The sequence below is a fragment of the Delphinapterus leucas genome, chromosome 15 (assembly GCF_059928025.1).
Source record: "Delphinapterus leucas isolate spDelLeu-1000000601 "Yukka" chromosome 15, BTC_Dleu_Yukka2, whole genome shotgun sequence".
Lineage (NCBI taxonomy): Eukaryota > Metazoa > Chordata > Mammalia > Artiodactyla > Monodontidae > Delphinapterus > Delphinapterus leucas.
This window is the reverse complement of record NC_143143.1, coordinates 54730115-54748909: the sequence shown is the minus strand read 5'-3', so window position 1 is coordinate 54748909 and position 18795 is coordinate 54730115. Positions and strand designations below refer to the sequence as shown.

General features: G+C 42.8%; 1 protein-coding gene, 1 non-coding gene and 1 pseudogene across 4 annotated transcripts in view; 2 read left to right on the top strand and 1 right to left on the bottom strand.

Annotated features, from left to right (window-relative positions):
• Nucleotides 1-18795, top strand: part of SHLD1 (shieldin complex subunit 1) — an 89296-nt gene that overhangs the window by 13679 nt on the left and 56822 nt on the right. The window lies entirely within an intron of this gene.
• LOC115804085 (U6 spliceosomal RNA) lies at nucleotides 8317-8423 on the top strand. The gene has a single exon (XR_004024920.1). It is a non-coding gene; the product is annotated as a U6 spliceosomal RNA (small nuclear RNA).
• LOC115804083 (RNA guanine-N7 methyltransferase-activating subunit-like protein pseudogene) lies at nucleotides 8946-10095 on the bottom strand (annotated as a pseudogene).

The window sequence follows — 18795 nt, the reverse complement described above, 5'->3', positions numbered from 1 at the left end:
AGCTGATAATCTTAGTTTCCTATTTAATCAAGAAAACAGAAGCACTCAAAAGAGAATGAGCACACACTCACACTTCACATCCGTCAGCTTCCTTCCCTCCTGTTTCTGTGGGAAACCCATCCCTGCCTGTCCTTCTCTTTCTGTCTGCTTTCACCTACTCAAGGTTGTCACTTCTAGTAATCTCCTGCATCGTTGATCCCACCTCTACTGGTCATTCTCATGATCATACAAACATGCTTTAATAGCTCCCATCTTAACAAAATGCCCACCCTAGACCCCAAGTCCCCATCTAGTTACAGACTCATTCCTCTGTTCTCTTCTACAGAAAACCCTCAGAAGAGTAATCTACACCTGTTGTCCCCAGTTCGTCTCCTCCCAGTTCCTCCTAAAACCCTCCAACATGGCTTCTATCTCCATCACTCCATGGAAATAGCTCTTGTCAAGGTCATGACCTCCACATTGTTAAATCCAGTAGTCACTTCTCAAGCGTTCTCCTTCTTGATCTGTCAGCAGCATTGACTTTTTTCCTTCTTGAATTATTTCTTCAGTGGGCTTTCTGGGAAGCAGCATCTTATGTTTTTTTTCTTACTTTTCTGTCTTATTTGTTCTCAGTCTTCTTTGCCTGATTCCTTCCTCTCCAGCCCCTTAGTGTTGGAGAGCCCAGGGCTGAGTCCTCAGCTCTCCTGTCTGTCATCACACCCTTCCCTGAGTGATCTTATCCAGTCTCGGGGCCTTAAATGCTCTCAGTACCCCGCTCAGTCCCAGATTTCTCTCTCTAGTTTGGATCTCTGGCTTGACATTTATACTATCTATGTATTTCACATCATCACTTAGATTTCTATTAGACTTCCTAAATTTGACATAACCAAATTCCTGATTCCTCTACCGTCTCATATATACATAGACACACCTGTTCTTTGAGGCTTTCTCATCTCAAAAAAGTACTTCCATCCTTCTGTTCACTTAGGCAGAAACCTGGGAGTCATCCTCAACTTCTTTCTTTCTCTTTAATCTCATATCCAGTCTATCAGCAAATCCTGTCAGCTCTCCTTTGTCTCCACTGCCACCACCCTGGTCCCTGCCAGTAGCATCTGTCTTCTGGATTATTGTTAATCTCATAACTAGCTTTTCTCACATCTGCTCTTTATCCTCCTATAGTTTCTTTTTTTAAAAAAAATTTATTTATTTCTATTATTATCTTTAATGGAATATATAAAAGCAGAGAAACTTCACTCATAAGTTGTGCTTTCACATATTCATATAGAAACTATATGGAAATACATATACATGGGCTTAGAAATATTTTACTTTTCATGCAGGAATTCCAGTTCTGTTAACCAAAACTAAAGAAATAATTCATAATAAAGATAAGCTTTGTGTATAGTGACATCTATAATTACAGTAAATTGTCACTAAATTAAACATTGAACAGGGACTTCCATGGTGGCGCAGTGGTTAAGAATCTGCCTGCCAATGCAGGGGACACAGGTTTGATCCCTGGTCCAGGAAGATCCGACATGCCACGGAGCAACTGAGCCCGTGAGCCACAACTACTGAGCCTGCACTCTAGAGCCTGCAAGCCACAACTACTGAGCCCATGCGCTGCAATTACTGAAGCCCACACTCTCTAGGGCCTGCGTGCTGCAACGACTGAAGCCCATGCACCTAGAGCCCATGCTCTGCAATAAGAGAAGCCACTGCAATGAGAAGACCGCACACCACAATGAAGAGCAGCCCACACTCACCGCAACTAGAGAAAGCCTGTGTGCGGCAACAAAGACCAAACACAGCCAAAATAAATAAATAAATAAACAAACAAATAATTAAATAATTGAATAATAATGGTTAACTAGGTACACCCAGTCAACTAAATATGAATATTCAAAAAATTGCATTTCTTCCTTTTTTTAAATTAATTTTTATTGGAGTATAGTTGCTTTACAATGTTGTGTTAGTTTCTGCTGTACAGCAAAGTGAATCAGCTATACGTATACATATATCCCCTCTTTAGGTCACCACAGAGCATTGAGTAGAGTTACCTGTGCTATACACTCAGTTCTTATTAGGTATCTATTTTATACATAATAGTGTATATATGTCAATCCTAATCTCCCAATTCATTCCACTCCCCTCTTTCGTCCTTGATAACCATACATCCATTCTCTCTGTCTGTCTCTATTTCTGCTTTGCAAATAAGTTCATCTGTATAATTTTTCTAGATTCCACATATAAGCAATATTATACAATACTTGTTTTTCTCTTTCTGACTAACTTCACTCTGTATAACAGTCTCTAGGTCCATCCACGTTTCTGCAGATTGCACAATTTCGTTCCTTTTTACGGCTGAGTAATATTGCATTATATATATGTACCACATCTTCTTTATCCATTCTTCTATTGATGGACATTTAGGTTGCTTCCAAGTTCTGGCTATTGTAAATAGTGCTGCAGTGAACATTGGGGTGCATGTGTATCTTTTTGAATTACAGTTTTCTCCAGATATATGCCCAGGAGTGGGATTGCTGGGTCATATGGTAGTTCTATTTTTAGTTTTTTGAGGAACCTCCATACTGTTCTCCATAGTGGCTGTACCAATTTACGTTCCCACCAACAGTGTAGGAGGATTCCCTTTTCTCCACATCCTCTCCAGCACTTATTGTTTGTAGATTTTTTGATGGTGGCCATTCTGACTGGTGTGAGGTGATACTTTACTGTAGTATTGATTTCCATTTCTCTAATAATTAGTGAGTGATGTTAAGCATCTTTTCATGTGTTTGTTGGCCATCTGTATGTCTTCTTTGGAGAAATGTCTATTTAGGTCTTCTGCCCATTTTTTGATTGGGTTGTTTGTTTTTTTGATATTGAGCTGCATGAGCTGTTTGTATATTTTGCAGATTAATCCCTTGTCAGTTGCTTAGTTTGCAAATAATTTCTCCCATTCTGAGGGTTTTCTTTTCGTCTTATTTGTGGTTTACTTTGCTGTGCAAAAGCTTTTAAGTTTCGTTAGATCCCATTTGTTTATTTTTGTTTTTATTTCCATTACTCTAGGAGGTGGATTGAAAAAGATCTTGCTGTGATTTATGTCAAAGAGTGTTCTCCCTGTGTTTTCCTCTAAGAGTTTTATAGTGTCTGGTCTTACATTTAGGTCTCTAATCCATTTTGAGTTTATTTTTGTGTGTGGTATTAGGGAGTGTTCTAATTTTATTCTTTTATATGTAGCTGTCCAGTTTTCCCAGCACCACTTATTGAAGAGACTGTCTTTTCTCCATTGTATATCCTCACCTCCTTTGTCATAGATTAGTTGACCATAGGTGTGTGGGTTTATCTCTGGGCTTTCTATCCTGTTCCATTGACCTATATTTCTGTTTTGGTGCCAGTACCATATTGTCTTGATTACTGTTACTTTGTAGTATAGTCTGAAGTCAGGGAGTCCGATTCCTCCAGCTCCATTTTTTTCCCTCAAGATTGCTTTGGCTGTTCAGGGTCTTTTGTGTCACCATACAGATTTTAACATTTTTTGTTTTAGTTCTGTAAAAAATGCCATTGGTAATTTGATAGGGATTGAATTGAATCTAGATTGCTTTGGGTAGTATAGTCATTTTCACAATGTTGATTCTTCCAATCCAAGAACACGGTATATCTCCATCTGTTTGTGTCATCTTTGATTGCTTTCATCAGTGTCTTACAGTTTTCTGAGTACAGGTCTTTTACCTCCTTAGGTAGGTTTATTCCTAGGTATTTTATTCTTTTTGTTGCAATGGTGAATGGGATTGTTTCCTTCTCTTTCTGATCATTCATTGTTAGTGTATAGGAATTCAAGAGATTTCTGTGCATTAATTTTGTATCCTGCAACTTTACCAAATTCACTGATTAGCTCTAGTAGTTTTATGGTAGAATCTTTATGATTCTCTATGTATAGTATCATGTCATGTGCAAACAGTGACAGTTTTACTTCTTATTTTCCAATTTGGATTCCTTTTATTTAGTTTTCTTCTCTGATTGCCATGGCTAGGAATTCCAAAACTATGTTGAATAAAAGTAGCAAGAGTGGACATCCTTGTCTTGTTCCTGATCTTAGAGGAGATGCTTTCAGTTTTTCACCATTGAGAATGATGTTTGCTGTGGGTTTGTCATATATGGTCTTTATTATGTTGAGGTAGTTTCCCTCTATGCCCACTTTCTGGAGAGTTTTTAATCATAAATGGGTATTGAATTTTATCAAAAGCTTTTTTTGCATCTATTGAGATGATCATATGGTTTTTATCCTTCAGTTTGTTAATATGGCATATCACATTGATTGATTTGCATATATTGAAGAATCCTTGCATTCCTGGGGTAAACCCCACTTGATCATGGTGTATGATCCTTTTAATGTGTTGTTGGATTCTGTTTGCTAGTATTTTGTTGAGTATTTTTGCATCTATGTTCATCAGTGATATTGGCCTCTAATTTTCTTTTTTTGTGACTTCTTTGTCTGGTTTTGATATCAGGGTGATAGTGGCATCATAGAATGAGCTTAGGAGAATTCCTCCCTCTGCAGGTTTTTGGAAGAGTTTGAGAAGGATAGGTGTTAGCTCTCCTCTAAATGTTTGATGGAATTCACCTGTGAAGCCATCTGGTCCTGGACTTTTGGTTGCTGGAAGATTTGTTTTTAATATTTATTTTATTTTATTTATTTATTGGTTGCTTGGGTCTTAGTTGTGGCTTGCTGGCTCCTTAGTTGTGGCATGTGGGCTCCTTAGTTATGGCACGTTGGTTCCTTAGTTGCAGCATGGTGGATCTTTTTTAGTTGAGGGATGCAAACTCTTAGTTGCGGCATGCATCTGGGACCTAGTTCCCTGACCAGGGATTGAACCCAGGCCCCCTTCATTGGGAGCACCGATTCTTAACCACTGCACCATCAGGGAAGTCCCGTTTGCAGGAAGATTTTTAATCACGGTTTCAATTTCATTACTTGTCATCGGTCTGTTCATATTTTGTATTTCTTCCTGGTTCAGTTTTGGAAGGTTGTACCTTTCCAACAATTTGTCCATTTCTTCCAGGTTGTCCATTTTTTTGGCATATACTTGCTTGTAGTAGTGTCTTATGAGGCTTTGTATTTTTGCGGTGTCAGTTGTAACTTCTCCTTTTTCCTTTCTAATTTTATTGATTTGAGTCCTCTCCCTTTTTTCTTGATGAGTCTGGCTAAAGGTTTATCAATTTTGTTTATCTTCTCAAAGAACCAGCTTTTTGTTTTATTGATCTTTGCTATTGTTTTCTTTGTTTCTGTTTCTGCTCTGATCCTTATGATTTCTTTCCTTCTACTGACTTTGGGTTTTCTTTGTTCTTCTTTCTCTAGTTGCCTTAGGTGTAGGGTTAGATTGTTTATTTGAGATTTTTCTTCTTTCTTGAGGTGAGATTGAATTGCTATAAACTTCCCTCTTAGAACTTCTTTTGCTGCATTCCATAGGTTTTGGAACATCGTGTTTTTGTTATCATTTGTCTCTACGTATTTTTTGATTTTCTCTTTGATTTCTTCAGTGATCTCTTGGTTATTTAGTAGTGTATTGTTTAGCTTCCATGTGTTTATGTTTTTTACAGTTTTTTTTTCCTGTAATAGATGTCTAATCTCATAGTGTTGTGGTCGGAAAAGATGCTTGATACGATTTCAATTTTCTTAAATTTATGAAGGCTTGATTTGTGACCCAAGGTGTGATCTACCCTGGAGAATGCTCCGTGTGCACTTGAGAACAGAATGTATTCTGCTGCTTTTAGTTGGAATGTCCTATAAATATCAGTGAAGTCTGTCTGGTCTAATGTGTTATTTAAGGCTTGTGTTTCCTTACTAATTTTCTGTCTGGATGATCTGTCCATTGGTATAAGTGGAATGTTAAAGTCCCCCACTATTATTGTGTTACTGTCAATTTCCCCTTTTATGGCTGTTAGTATTTACCTTATGTATTGAGGTGCTCCTCTGTTGGGTGCATAAATATTTACAATTGTTATATATTCTTGGATTGATCCCTTGATCATTATGTAGTGTCCTTCCTTGTCTCTTCTAACATTCTTTATTTTAAAGTCTATTTTGTCTGATATGAATATTGCTACTCCAGCTTTCTTTTGATTTCCATTTGCATGGAATATCTTTTTCCATCCCCTCACTTTCAGTCTGTATGTGTCCCTAGGTTTGAAGTGGGTCTCTTGTAGACAGCATATATATGGGCCTTGTTTTTTATCCATTCAGCCAGTCTGTGTCTTTTGCTTGGAGCATTTAATCCATTTACATTTAAGGTAATTATTGATATGTATTTTCCTATTATCATATTCTTAATTGTTTTGGGTTTGTTTTTGTAGGTGTTTTCCTTCTCTTGTGTTTCCTGCCTAGAGAAGTTCCTTTAGCTTTTGTTGTAAAGCTGGTTTGATGGTGCTTTATTCTTTTATCTTTTGCTTGTCTGTAAAGCTTTTGATTTCTCTGTCAAATCTGAATGAGATACTTGCTGGGTAGAGTAATATTGGTTGTAGGTTTCTCCCTTTCATCAGTTTAAATATATCTTGCCACTCCCTTCTGGCCTGCAGTGTTTCTGCTGAAAGGTCATCTGTTAACCTTCTGAGGATTCCCTTGTATGTTATTTGTTGCTTTTCCCCTGCTGCTTTTAATACTTTTTCTTTGTATGTAATATTTTTTTGTGTATTTAGTATGTGTCTCGGCATGTTTCTCCTTGGCTTTATCCTGTATGGGACTCTCTGTACTACCTGGACTTGGGTGGCTATTTCCTTTCTCATGTTAGGGAAGTTTTTGACTATAATCTCTTTAAATATTTTCTCAGACCCTTTCTCTTTCTCTTTGTCTTCTGGGACCTCTATAATTCAAATGTTGGTGCATTTAATGTTGTCCCAGAGGTCTCTGAGACTGTCCTCATTTCTTTTCATTCTTTTTTCTTTATTTTGCTCCTCAGCAGTTATTTCCACCATTTTATCTTCCAGCTCACTTATTCTATCTTCTGTGTATTTTTCATTTCAGTTATTGTATTATCACTGTTTGTTCTTTGAAAGTTCTTCTAGGTCCTGGTTAAACATTTCTTTTATCTTCTCAATCTGTGCCTCCATTCTATTTCCAAGATTTTGTATCATCTTTATTATCATTACTCCGAATTCTTTTTCAGGTATACTGCGTATTTCCTCATCATTCATTTGGTCTTGTGGATTTTTACCTTGCTTCTTCATCTACAACATATTTCTCTGTTGTCTCATTTTGTGTAACTTACTGTGTTTATGGTCTCCTTTCCACAGGCTTCAGGGTCGTAGTTCCTCTTGCTTCTAGTGTCTGCCCCCTGGTGGGTGAGGTTGGTCCAGGCACTTGTGTCAGCTTCATGGTAGGAGGGACTGGTGCCGGCACTCTGTTGATTGGAACTGAGTCTTTTGCCTCTGATGGGCTGGGCTGTGTCAGGTAGTGTGTTTTGGTGTGTCTGTGAGCTTAGTATGACTTTTAGGCAGCCTGTCTGCTAATGGGTGGGGCTGTGTTCCTGTCTTGCTGGTTGTTTGGTGTGAGGCATCCAGCACTGGAATCTGCAGGCAGTTTGGTGAAGCCAGGTCTTAGTGTCAAGATGGAGACCTCTGGGAGAGCTCATGCTGACTAATATTCTCTGGGTCCGGGAGTTTTCTGGTGGTCCGGTGTCCTGGGCTTGGCACTCTTATCCCAACCCCTGGCTGGGGAAGTGAGACCCCACAAGCTGCACAGCCAAGAAAAAGAATAAAAGAAAATAAGCAGACAAGCAAAACCCAAGACAAGTGATAAAAGCAAAACCAAACAGACAAACAGAAAAAAAGAAAATACAAACAAACAAAAAAACCCAAGAGAACAACCAAACAAACAAAAGAACCCCAAAACAAACAATAAAAAACTAACAAAAACAACAAAACAAAACAGAAAGCAAACTAAAAACAAAGATGGGGCTTCCCTGGTGGCGCAGTGGTTGAGAGTCCGCCTGCCAATGCAGGGGACACAGGTTCATGCCCTGGTCCGGGAAGATCCCACATGCCGCGGAGCGGCTGGGCCTGTGAGCCATGGCTGCTGAGCCTGCGCGTCCGGAGCCTGTGCTGCACAACAGGAGAGGCCACAACGGTGAGAGGCCCACGTACCGCCAAAAAAAAAAAAAGCAAAGATAACATAAAACAAACACACAAAGACGATTAAAAAAAAGAACAAAAGGAGAAACAAGAAAAAAAACCACACAACCACAATAAAGTAAAAATAGAAAAGTAAAAAATATATTTAAAAATTAAATAAAATTAAAACAGAAAACAACAACAGAACAAAGTGAAACAAACCAAAAAAGAGTGCTTGCTTCAGTAGTACATATACTAAAATTGGAATGATACAGAGAATATTAGTGTGGCCCCTGTGCAAGGATGACATGCAAATTCATGAAGCGTTCCATACTTTTTTGCTGTACAGTAGAAATTAAGACAACATTGTGAAGCAACTATACCCCATAAAAATTAATTTAAAAATAGAAAAACAATAGTAATAATAATATTTTCCTGAGGCCTCCACTCTCAGTGTCCTTGACCCCACAGTGAGCCACAGCCAACCCCTCCCTCCCCAGGAGGCCCTCCAATACCTCTAGGTAGGTCTCTGGACCTGCTGTGGGCCCTGTGGGAGCAGCTCAGACTCTGACCTGGCCCATCTCCCACATGTACTTGCCCTCAGCTGCTAAAGCTAGACTGGTCTCAGTTGTGGGAGCACATGTCCATTCAGATATTCCTCAGATGCAGGGTTTACCAAGCAGATCACAGGGATTTAATCCACAGCTCGTGCAACTGCACAGAGAGAATTCCGTTCCTCTTCCTTAGTAGCACAGCTCCTGGGGCTCAGCTTTGGTTTTGGTCCCACCTCTGCATGTGGGCTACCGTTAGGTGTCTTTTCCCCACCCAGGCGAGAGGTGGTGAAAGCAGCAGTGATTGAGGCACCCAGGCTGACTGGGGAACTTACTCAGGCTGTGGAGGGATCAGGCAGCCACAACTGGGTCGTGTAAAGTGTCTGCGGTGACAGAGACTGGCAGGAAGTTGCAACAGACTGGGACATGCTCGCTCTGGTGGGAGTCCCTCCCAGTGCCCGTGGAGGCAGGGGCCAGCGGTGGGGAAGGGGGTTGCAATGGTGGCTCCTCTCCTTGTGTGCCACTCAACAATGATACCTTGCTTCTATAGCAGCCTGGGTTTCTTCCAAAAACCTCCCCTGTTGTGGAGCTCCTTACTCCTGTCCCTTCAGGCTGTCTCTTCACAGCCAATCGCTGTCCTCCCCGGGTCCACTCTCCAAACCCCAGTTTCCAGCACCCAGCCCCCTCCACACCAGGAGACACGTGACTCAGGCTGGGGTGCGCAGGGCTGTGGCACGGACCATGTATGCAGTTCTTACTTTGTCCTGCCTTCCACAGACCGGTTGCTGTGTTCACCTCCAATTCCCCAAAGGTCCCTTTCTGCCCCAGCTGATTTTCCCGCCATGAATGGGCTTTTCTGAGTGCAGGAACCTCTCCCCACCTTGATTTCCCCGCCAGGGATGCTGGCCCTTCTCATTTCTTTTCTTCTGTTTTTTCTTTCTTTCTCAAGTTCCAAAAAATCAATCCACTCTCTACAATCAGATGTAAAACTATGACCAACAGAAAATACAACATAAATTTTTGTCATGTTAACAGAGTAAATGGTTTTACTAAAAGCTGCTGACATTTCTATCAGTAGTAGCCATAGGGAGGCCGTTGGTTGTGACCATAGTGTCCATATTGATGGGGATAGTAAGGTTCTTGTCTGTGCTGTGAGTAATTGTTACCCCAGGTTTGTCCATGCCATTGATGGATCGATTGTCACCTGGCCACCCCCGTCTGCTATCCCTGCCTCTAAACTGTCTGTTATCTTGCAACTGATTGCCTCTATTTCTTTGGTTCCCACCAGCTCTGCTATTCCATCCCTCAACAATTGGAGGGAACTCAGGAGGGCGTTTCAGGTATTCCTGGTACTCTTTGTCATCTTCTATGAATCTACTGGCAAACATCTCTTCAAAATTTGTAACAGCTTCAGAAGTGTCAGTCATTCTGAAATTCCCTGGGATTTGAGGCAGCTGTACTGTTTAATGTTTATATTGTTTAGATCTCCATCCCAGAACACCGTCACAGGACCTCCAGACCCCTTCAGCTCTCCAGGGTAACAGGGCCACACCTGTAGATATATTCTTGATGTACTTGTAAGGAAGGGTGAATTCCGCATCCTCCTATTCTGCCATCTTGATTCCTCACTCCTACAGTTTCTTCTTAGCACAGAGACCAGAGGATCCTTTCAAAGTGTAAATCATATTATATTAGTCTTTGGTGGCTTTTTATCTGACTCAGAGCCTAAGCCAAACTTAAGAGGACTTAACCTGGCCCCATGCCCCTGGGGCCCTGGGCCTGGCCTCTCTGACCTCACCTTGTACCATCACCCATCCTTCCCACACCAGGCTGGGCTGCTGCCTAGCATGCTCACCCTTCAGAGACACCCAGCCTTGCCTCTCTCCTGCTGATGCTCCCTCATCATGTCCTTCCCTGGCTTTATTCTTTTCCACAGCACTAGTGTCATTGGGCACCCTATGTATTTTATTGTTAATTTATTTGTTTGTCTCCCCCAACTAGAACATAAATTCCAGGAGAGCAGGTACTGTATGAAGATTGGATGAGTAAAAATAAAAACAACAACAAAACAAAAATTAAAAAGAAAGAATGGATGAGTAAATGCTGTTATTATTTCATTACGAGAGAGGCCCACATTTATTTAGGGCTGAAGTTGATCACAACATAAAGTGTCTCCATTCCCCTCCCCACTCCCCATGCACATACATAGCTTAAGGATGCTTATGGATAACTTCGGAAGGCTCCAGTATAAGGGTTGGGAGTCATAGGCAGCACTGAATTAGGTGAAGCTGATTATGAAAGTTCAGCCTCTCTGTACACCAGTGCCAAATTGAATCTTGGAGACAGAGTTTTGGGTGAAGTAGAAAAGGATAGCTTTATTGCTTTGCTGAGCAAAGGGGGACACAGCGGGCTCCTGTCTTGAAAAACCATGTGTCCCCACCTGGGAGGATTTGATGAGGAGTTTATAGCAATAGTTCAAGGGTGGGGTTGCTGACAAGATGAGGGTGTGTGCAGGGTCTCAGGTGATCTCCTAATCTTGATGAGCTTCTCTGGTCTTTAATCTGGCCTCAGGTGGTTTCTTGGCTGCTCCTCCCTTGATTAGCAGCAGTTCAAATCTGCCCTTTGGAACTCAGGGAAGGTTATGGAGGCCGGAGTCTTGCTCACAAGAAACGGGGGACAGAAAAGTCTCCATGCCTGGGAGCCCCACAGGGTCCTCCTCAGTTTCAAAGCCTGAATTTAGCCCCATAGCATGTTCAGTGTTGGAGGAGGAGATTGTCAGATTTCCTCTGCCTCCCAAAAGAAAAGTCAAAATGTGTAACTGATGGAGACACGGCAGAACTGTCAGCCATTTAACATGTGCAAAGTGGGACTTCCCTGGTGGTCCAGTGTCTGACTCCGCGCTCCCAATGTAGGGGGCCCGGGTTTGATCCCTGGTCAGGGAACTAGATCCCACATGCCACAGATAAGAGTTCTCATGCCGCAACTAAAGATCCTGCGTGTTGTAACTAAAGAAAAGATCCCCCATGCTGCAACAAAGATCCCGGACGCGGTGACAAAAATCCTGCACGCCGCAGCTAAGACCCAGCGCAGCCAAATAAATAAATAAATATTTAAAAAAATATATTGTGGGGCTTCCCTGGTGGCGCAGTGGTTGAGAGTCCGCCTGCTGATGCAGGGGACACGGGTTCGTGCCCCGGTCCGGGAAGGTCCCACATGCCACGGAGCGGCTGGGCCCGTGAACCATGGCCGCTGAGCCTGTGTGCCCGGAGCCTGTGCTCTGCAACGGGAGAGGCCACAACAGTGAGAGGCCTGCGTACAGCAAAAAAAAAAAAAAAAATATATATATATATATATATATATATATCATGTGTAAAGTAAGTTATAGACTCTTGTGCAGCGGCTTAAACTCTGTCGCTTCTGTCAAGGCAAACACACACACACAGATGAGTCACCCGCCTCTGTGCTTTTGGAGTCCCAGTTCTTAAGAGTACTGAGCCTTAACCTAAAAGAGAGTTTCAATTTCTGGAATCAGGGCAGGTAGGAGAGAGATTTGGGGATTTGCCTGTCTGCTGTCCTTGAAAAGCATCCTGTTTAGGTTTCCCACCCCCACACCTTCTCACACTCCCCTCCCCTCCCCACCCCGGAGCTTGACCTTTCCCAGTGGAACTGTCCTTAGTGTCCATCTCCCGCCTTTTGCCCGTGGCTGTGCCTGACCCTCTGCAGCACTCCCAGCACTCCCGCTGGGCTGCACACAGTCCCCCAAGGAAGGTTCTGTGCCTGGGCATTTCTCTCTGCGCAACAGCGTTCTGGAATGTCTTAGAATGGGTGAACAATGATTGCTTCTGTTTGTGGAGGGCTTGCTGCCCATCAGGTTCTGTGCTGCTGGGCTCCACGCTTAGTGTTTCACAAACCTTTGCCACTTTCCATTTTTACCACAAACCTGAAAAATGGAAATTAGCCCTATTTTATACCTGAGGACATGAGGCTTAGAGAAGTTAGGAAACTTGCCCAGTGTCACTAATTAAATGGCAGAGCTGGGGCGAATCCAAAGGCAGCATTTTAAGTCATACTTTGAGACAAGTTTGCTTTTTTCTAACCTGGAAAGTAACCAAGGGGCTGATACCCATGGGACAAGGAGCTGCTGGAAATAAATGTAGGCAAGTTTGTTAGCTTGATAGAGCAAACAACTCATTTTGGGAGGGGGTAATTTTAGGGAGGAATATTAGGTTTTGATACTATATTATTCAGACTTAAATATTTTCAAAAATTTTCTTCGGCTGTACACCCGGCCACTCTAGTACTTTTGTAGGTTATGCCATTTATTACTGACAATACTCGTGACTGTTTTAAAAATGGACCAGATCACCCAGAGGTTCCTGTGAACTAAGTGGAAATGGTATGTTTGAGCCATGATGGGAGCAAGGATTATGCTGGGGTCAAATGGGAGGCAGCCATCCGTTTATTTAACAGCCCACATCTGAGAGTTTATGCTAAATGGAAATAACTGGGCTCAGGTTTATCCACCACAAAAGGACTTCATTCTGACATCAGTAGGAGATGCTTACATGGAAAGCTGTTTATTTTGTTGTAAACATTCTAGATCTGCCTTTGGTGAGAAGATTTTCTACATAGTAAACTTAGGTTGTCACTGGTAATCTGGCCGTTACCAAGCCATGAACTTGAGATGGACAGCCTTAACCTCTGGGGGAGTCACTGCCCTGAGTGCCCAGCCAATGGGCTCTGCGCTGACCATCTTCCACCACGTGTTTCTCAGACTGTCCAGGAGCCTGAGGGTTCACTTTCTACTTGTAAATTGAGTCGCTTTCCTCCCCTCACTGCATGTTCTAAGGTGCCTGTGGTTACAGGCTCTCTCCCTCACCAGCCGTCTGGAGACTTTGGCCCATGTTTTAATCTAGTCCAATAACTCTGGATCCCTAGTTTGTCAGAGACCCGGCCTATCTGCACGTTGGTTTCTGCAGGTGTCCCGATGGTGGCCATCCCGTCTCAGCTTCTCAACACATCCACTTCCCAAGCCAACTTCATTCTTGGTTTGCTTTTTGCTGCTGTGTGTTGTTAGGAAATTGCTCTTCTAGGGGTTGGTGAATGGTCAAAAGTTTCCAGTTGCAGTCACCAGGGTCGCCCAGCATTGGGCGCATCCAACCTGGGACTCACTGCACTTGGCTCCTTTTGTATGGATTCCCCGTGTCACCATGCATCTGCCTCTTTTGTGGGCCTGTCACTGACCCAGCTTCTGGAAGAAGGCCCTGCTCTCCCTCCTCCCTCGTCACCTCATGCAAGACTCTTCCTCATTCTCCGGCCGTGACCTCCACCCCAACTGCTCCTGCTCAGGTGCCGGGAGCGAAACAGATACTCCTCTGCCCTTATCTGCTGTGCCCAGCTGCCACCTCACTGCCCGTGCCCTGGGGGAGGGGATTCGTGGCAAAGGACGTGAGGCTTGAGAGTGCTTTCCAAGAAGTGCGCGGGTTGATAAGAATCTGAGAGTATTAGAAAAACCTCAAAGCCTTGGTCGTTTCTGTCTGGGTACCAAAGGCAGGTGAGGCCAGGCTCTGTCTAAATAAACAGAGCTCATCTGTCCTGAGGTGACCGATTAGCCACTTCCTATGAATTGCTGGGGAGCAAACAACAACTTATCACCTTGGCCAAGCACAGGATTGTGAAACCCCCGCCTTTGCGCTTCCTGGGGAGATCAGGCAGAAGAGCCACACGCCAAGAAGGTCCTCCCGAAACACGGTTGGCTTCACGTCCTCTATTTAAATCCCCTTGAGATGTCCTGGTCCACTTCACTTTCCTGCCAACTCCTCGCAAGGCTCCTGTGCCTCATTTTCAGGACTGTGTAATGTGATGTCTGGGGTATTTGTTCAAAATATTTAACAACCAATTCAACAGTACTGCAATATTTTAACAACTGGCAAGGCTGTGCAGGTGCACACCAGCTGAATACAAGCCCCTGCTGGTGTCTAAGTACTCATTAACACAGGCCTGCTGTTCCAGTCGGGCCTGTTTCTATGCTGAGTCAGGCCCTGGTGCCTCAGCTGCATTGTTTCCCTCATTGAAGTGTGCTCTCCCCTCCCTGATTAGCTCCAGTCTACTCCGGAGACTGATGAATTCAACCTGTCAGTTAGTCCCAAGTACATTTTTGTTGATGGACTTGAACTCCCTGCCTCTTAGATACACATTTCCTTTCTCTTTCATTACTGGGCTTGAAGAAAGCATATAGTAAACAGAATGAAAGTGCAGAGTGAAATGGCAAATAGTCTTGGAGAAACCTCTCAAACTCAAAGTCACAAAGGCTTCCTGGAGGTGCAGTTCCTGTGTGTACCATTCTAGCTTGATAAACTCTGGGTAGCTCACGTGGCCTGTCTCATCAGAGCCCTTGCAAACCTTTATCCTGGAGAGCACCCAAGATGTATTCTAATGCAGGACACAGTGTTCCTCTGCAGTTGCTTTGACATTGCAGCGTGGAGGTGGGAAACCTCAGCCCTTTCCTCCAACTTGAACTTCTAAGAGCAGTTGTTGGGGAAATTAGTTGAGTGTATACAGCAAGTTGAATATTAAACACAGTGTCTTAGATGATTAAAGGCCCTGCTGACAAGTGGCTATAAGTTTAAAGTAAATGGTGGTTTGATGCTCCTTATTCTTCTTTTGGAATCTGTCAACATCCCAATCTTCAAAGGCCATTTTATAACCTGTGTGTTTAGGCATTTCATCCAGGAATTTATTTTTTAAGAGTAGATAAGCATGTCTTTTTCCTTTCTGCTATTCATGTGGTATCCATTTGTAGTTCTTGAATATTTTATTTCCATAAGAAATTATAAGCTCTTAAATTCAAAATCTTAAAATAGAATTTACATAATAACTGTAGAATTTTGGATGTGGTGTTGTCATTTTAAACAGGAGTCAGGGTATATTTCAGACGTGGAAATAATGTTAAAGACATTTTCTTTATAGCTGCATTAAATAGTACCCAACCTAGTAGCTAATGACAGAGCCTCCTCTAAACTGGACCTAAGATACACTCAGGAAGGGAAAGAAGGAGACTGATGAGCCAATTCTCTGAGAAATCATAGAACAAAATCTGAAACTTCCTATCACATATCAAGTTGATGGATTTTATTTGGGAAGTTTGAGTATTCTTCATGGCAATGCATCTCTGCATTTTGTTACCACTTCCTGGATTGAGTTATGCAGATTCAGCCAACTAGGCTTAATTTTCAGGTTCTAAACGGGTTTTGAACTCTTTTCTTGCCACTGTTGGAAGGCAGCAATGTGTCCTAATTGTGTGACCCAAGGAGTGAAGGGTAAACCCTAAGTGTACATGATTAAGGCCCACAGAGTTAGAGAATGGTACAGCTTCTGGGCCAGTGTGCCCAAACTGTGCTCCAGGCAGCTTTTTGAGAGCTACAGGTCAGGACTGGGAGACAGTAGTGAGCCCTGGACTCTCCACTCTTGCTCATCCTCCAGATAATTATTCATTGGAAGAAAGGATGTCAGGGCCAAAAAAAAGGTTTGAAAACTACCAAGGTCTCCTAGTTGTCTCATTTTCTCCAAGGGGAAGTTGAACCCCAGGATATTGAAGAAAGTCACTGAAAGTCACATAGTGACCTGGCAACTCCTATTTCCTTGGAGACCCTCTTTACAGACTACTTCTAACTGTGACTTTTCTATCCCTTAAAAAAATATATATATACGTACATACATATAGTTCTGTATTTTAGCCTGCTAAATTGTAGACAATGTTAAATAGTCAGTAGAGGTGATAACAGTTTGAGTAGAATTCTTTTTTTAATAAATTTATTTATTCATTTCTTTATTTTTGGCTGCATTGGATCTTTGTTGCTGTACGCGGACTTCTCATTGTGGTGGCTTCTCTTGTTGCGGAGCACGGGCTCTAGGCACGCCGACTTCAGTAGTTGTGGCTCATGGGTTCTAGAGTACAGGCTCAGTAGTTGTGGCACACAGGCTTAGTTGCTCTGCGGCATGTGGGATCTTCCCGGACCAGGGATCAAACCCTTGTCCCCTGCATTAGCAGGCAGATTCTTAACCACTGTGCCACCTGGGAAGCCCGAGTAGAATTATTTTTAAGGCTCAGGAATGCTATTTGTGATCTGTACCATCTCTCATCATCCTTTGAGTGTCAAGGACACTTGCTGTGGGAGAAGAGGCTTGTTTACTTCTGTGCACTCTGCCTGCAGTTACAGGTTTTTTTGTTTTTTTGTTTGTTTGTTTGTTTTGTGCGGTACGTGGGCCTCTCACTGTTGTGGCCTCTCCCATTGCGGAGCACAGGCTCCGGACGTGCAGGCTCAGCTGCGATGGCTCACGGGCCCAGCCGCTCCGCGGCATGTGGGATCTTCCCAGACCAGGGCACAAACCCGTGTCCCCTGCATCGGCAGGCGGACTCTCAACCACTGCGCCACCAGGGAATCCCGAGATTACAGTTTTAAGGATACCCCTAAAGACTGTCTTTTAAAGCTATTAAGAAAACTGTATTCTTATATTTTATAGTATTGTGAGTTTTTTCCTGCTTACAAAATAATACAGACGAGTGGAAAATTAAAATAAATTCTAAAAACAAACAAGGAAAGCGGTTTAACTTCATTTCTTTACAATGTATTCAGTAATTGTTATGTCCAGAATTTTCTTTTACAAAGAAGTTTTTGGAAAATATTGGGGCATGTTAAGCACAGTATAGATAAAAAGATGAGGACGTTATCCATGGACCAATGCCATTTTAGAAGTAAAGTGTAAGGGGAGAATGGGTTAAAATAATATCCTGTGTTTTTAGCCAGTAATACTTAATTTAAGCAGCTACTCTGGGTCTGGAGCCTGGACACGTGCTTGGCAGGCTCTTGCTATGGGGCAGAGTTTGAGTCTGCTGCCCTCTTGTGGCCACTTTTTTCATGTTCCTTAGCCTTACAGAGAAAAAGAATTTAAATGTACCATGTGTTAAGCCTTTGTAATTCATTCTTTGCAGAGTTTTTTCATCTTAAAACAAAGATGAACAAAGTTGTTAGAGATTATTTTACTCATTTGAAGTCTGAGAAAGTGACTTATTAATTAGGCCTAGTTACTGCACATGTTATATAATTTGAGGACACCTTTTCACATATCTTGCTTGATTGATTACAGGGTAGAATACAGATATAAAAAATGCTATCTGACTTTTTTTTTTGCACATTTGCCAAATAAATGTTATATTTTCTTCTGAAAAGATAAGATCAAAGGATTTAAATATGCCTTATTTGATGAAATTATAGGAGCATTAAAAGGTAAGAGATTTAAAAAATCTTTTGTAATCTGATAAAATAGTGTAGACCCATTTCTCCCTGCTTTTCTCTGCTAAGTACAACTATACACCCTGGAAACGCAAGTGGCATCCAAAGTAGAACATTTGCAGTGGTAAGAATAAGATGAATTGTTTTGGGGGCCCCAGGACTGAAGGAACAGCATAGAGAAGGTGACCAGGACCAGTGCACCCTGACCTACATCTAGAAACAAGAAGGGGTCACATAGGCTCCTCTCACCCCATGATTGACAGGTTGTCTATCCAACATCATCAGGAGAACCCAGCACCCAGCAAGGGGGAGCCTATAGGAGACCCGTAGCAATAAGTGACCAGGGGAAGTGCTCTCCTCCACTGGGCCCAAGATGCCCCTCCCCTACTAAGCCAGACCTAGGCATCCAGGAAGCACAAACAGGGGGATTCTGCCAGCACTGCAAGTGACCCAGCCTGGGAAGTCCCTTTATCTTCATGGGCCTGAGACTCCCCTCCTTTACCCACATTCATTCTGGCAGCTGGGGAGCAGCAAAGAGGGGGGCACTGTAAAGGGGAACCCCACCTCAACAAGCAGCCCTGCCTGGGAAGTCTGCCCAGGGGCCTGAGATCTCCCCCTGCCAAGGAACACCTATAGGCCAGGCCAGGCCCTCAGACAATACCAGCAGGGACCTGTGGGGGCCTCAGCAGCACCAGACAAACCACAATGAACAGCAGAGTCTCTGAAAATTAGACCGCAGCCCATGAAAGCAGGCCAGAACCTGAGTGCTGAACCTAAAGAGAATGGCTGCCTGCTAAAAAGAAGGATTTAAATAGGACCAAGATTCTCTAAATGAATAGTCTCTAAACATAGTGGACAAATGTTCA